The sequence below is a fragment of the Apodemus sylvaticus genome, chromosome 17, assembly GCF_947179515.1.
Source record: "Apodemus sylvaticus chromosome 17, mApoSyl1.1, whole genome shotgun sequence".
Taxonomy (NCBI): domain Eukaryota; kingdom Metazoa; phylum Chordata; class Mammalia; order Rodentia; family Muridae; genus Apodemus; species Apodemus sylvaticus.
This window is the reverse complement of record NC_067488.1, coordinates 78,537,940-78,540,945: the sequence shown is the minus strand read 5'-3', so window position 1 is coordinate 78,540,945 and position 3,006 is coordinate 78,537,940. Positions and strand designations below refer to the sequence as shown.

At 40.1% G+C, this 3,006-nt stretch overlaps 1 pseudogene; it reads left to right on the top strand.

The window, feature by feature from the left end:
• Positions 1-692: 692 nt before the first annotated feature.
• LOC127667753 (src kinase-associated phosphoprotein 2-like) lies at positions 693-1,775 on the top strand (annotated as a pseudogene).
• The last annotated feature ends 1,231 nt before the right edge of the window (positions 1,776-3,006 follow it).

The following is a 3,006-nucleotide window of genomic DNA, read 5'->3' as shown; positions in this document are numbered from 1 at the left end:
CTCTGAGCTTTTGGGAATGCCAGGACAGGAAAGTGGGAATGAGTGGGTTGGTGAGCAGGGAAGGGGGATGGGATGGGGGTTTTCAGAGGGAATATGAGGAAGGGGGATAACATTTGAAATGTAAATAAAGCAAATATCCAATAAAAAAATTAAAAAATAAAAGAAAAAACAAAACAACAACAAAACAAGAAAACAAAACAAAAACCACTCCTACAGAAACATACACTCTTGCTTCTCTTGTATTCTTGCTTCTCTTGCTTGCTTCTGCTGCTACTTTTACAGCCCTTCCACACACACTTGCCTCTCCATTGTAATAAATATGTGCTGAGAATTTGGTGTCTGGGTATGTCTTATACCAATTCCAGGGAGCTGACTTTCTTTTCAGAAATAAAAGTGTAACAAGAAACATGGGTTTCTGTTGTACATTCAACCTTTGTAAAGCACAGGAGTATGGGAATAAAGTTGGCTGGCGTTTATCATTTGTTCTAGAAGTCTTTAAGAAAATGTAAATGGGAGCCCCGCCCTATTCTCTGGGGCTGGGCGGGGCAGGGCCCTGTGGTCTGTCCAGAGAACTCAGGCTGGAGAGCCAGTGACTTTCTTGTTGGCAATCTCAGCCAGGCCATGTCTGGAGGCGTAGCCCCTCTGTGCTTACTCAAGACTCACTATTGCGAGTCTAGGTCTAAGCCACTACTATGCCCAACTCCAGCAGTACCTCCTTTCCTGCCCTCTCCCTGAGGAAATTAGGAACATGTTATCAGATGTTGAAACATTTGTGGCAGACACACTGAAAGGGGAAAATTTATCCAAGAAAGCCAAGGAAAAGAGAGAATCTCTCATTAAGAAGATAAAAGATATAAAGTCTGTCTATCTTCAGGAATTTCAAGACAAAGGTGATGCTGAGGAGGGGGATGAATATGATGATCCTTTCGCTGAGCCTCCAGACACGATTTCCTTAGCCTCAGAGCACTATGATAAAGATGATGATGGCCCCTCAGATGGAAATCAATTTCCCTGATTGCAGCCCAGGACCTTCCTTTTGTCATAAAGGCTGGCTACCTGGAAAAACGCAGAAAAGATCACAGCTTTCTGGGGTTTGAATGGCAGAAGCAGTGGTGTGCTCTCAGCAAAACAGTATTCTACTATTACGGGAGTGATAAAGACAAACAACAGAAAGGTGAATTTGCAATAGATGGCTATGACAACAAAATGATCAAAATGAACAACACCCTTAGGAAGAATGGAAAGAAAGATTGCTGTTTTGAAATCTGTGCTCTCGATAAACGTATCCCAAACGTATCCCAGCAGCCTCTCCCAAAGATGCTGAGGAATGGGTCCAGCAGCTGAAATTTATCTTACAAGACATGGGATCTGATGTTATTCCTGAGGATGATGACGAAAGAAGAGAATTATGTGATGACGTTGATCATCCTGATCCTGTCAGCAGCACAAAAAGAACCAACCAATAGATGTTGAAATTTATGAGGAACTTCCAGAGGAGGAAGAGGACACTGCTTCAGTGAAGACAGTCTAACAAGGAAAGGGGAGGTGGGACAGCATGCATCACCCCTCAGGAGATAAAAGCACTGATTATGCTAATTTTACCAGGATTTGTGGGACTGTACTGGAGCTCTTTCTGATGAGTTGTCTTTAAGTGTGGCGATGTGATTTACATTCTCAGCATGGAATACAATAGATATGGCTGGTGGGTAGGAGAGATGAAGGGAGCCATTGGCTTGGTGCCTAAAGCCTACCTAATGGAAATATATGATATTTGAGATGCTGGAGAAGTCTTATGTCCATCCGCAAGTGCCTTGGAACTCGGTATGCCTGAATGCCTGCCCAGAGCCACCCTCCTTTGGGTGAATTCCTGCCTCAGCTGTCAGTCTATGTAGTCACTCACTAAAGCACTCTGATGTCAGATTAAGCAAGCAGTGATGGGTTACATTAGATACAGCAGTAGAGATAAGACCTGTTGTTTTTCAAATAATAATTAGTTTTAATTTACCCATTTGGTTTGTATGGGAAAATTCATTGTGATTGTACGTGAATCTTAGTCATTGAAGCTGCCAGTGAGGGTTGCTGTTTCTCTTAGTCCCTAAGTATAAGTTATTTTTAGAGTGCTGCATATAATTTCATAGACTTTGCACATTTTGAGTCAATAATAAGGACTTCTTAAAAAAAAAAAGAAAGAAAGAAAGAAAATGTAAATGGTATGATAAATTAAGCAACCCATCCGTGGTTCTCAAATTTCTTATAAAAACATACATTGGCAAATCAGTCCCAGAGATTCTGATTCCATATAACTGAAGTTCAAGAATTATAAACTGTAGCAAGGTTAAGGTGGTGATTATGATAATAATCATGATAGTATTAGTATAGAAAACATACTTTGAGAAGCATTTACATTAGGAATGCTATGAAAATAAGAGGTTTCACATAGCATTTAGAGAGGCTATCAACTTTTATATTTAATGGCTTCGTGGATAGACTCAAGATACTGAAACAAAATCCAACTAATGACCCAAGCAGCTAATCAACCATCAAAACTTCACAGAGTCTCATCAAACATTTTATGATAAATCCAAGACTCTGGAAGGGAAACAAGACACTGAAATGGCCACATCTGGTAGACACACAACTGCCTATAAATATAATTCTTAAAGATCTGATACCTTCCTTTGGGCTCTACAGGAACTTATATGTGATGCAGACACACACCCTCCACACACACTGGCACACATTGACAACTACAACTACCTCCCACCCAAGTTGAACTGCCTGCTTCTAAACTGGCTAAGACTGTTGTATCTTACAAGATTTTAGAGTAATTAAATCTGTACTTTCCAATAAATCAGGCAAAGCTTTTATCTAAGGAAAATTTTGAGCAACATGATAAAGTATTCAAATCTCTCCTGATTTTATTACAAACTCCAGAGAAATAGCTATGTTATAGTTTCTGCATAAGAAAACAGCAACATCATCACCAATACCTTATTCTAAGTCAGC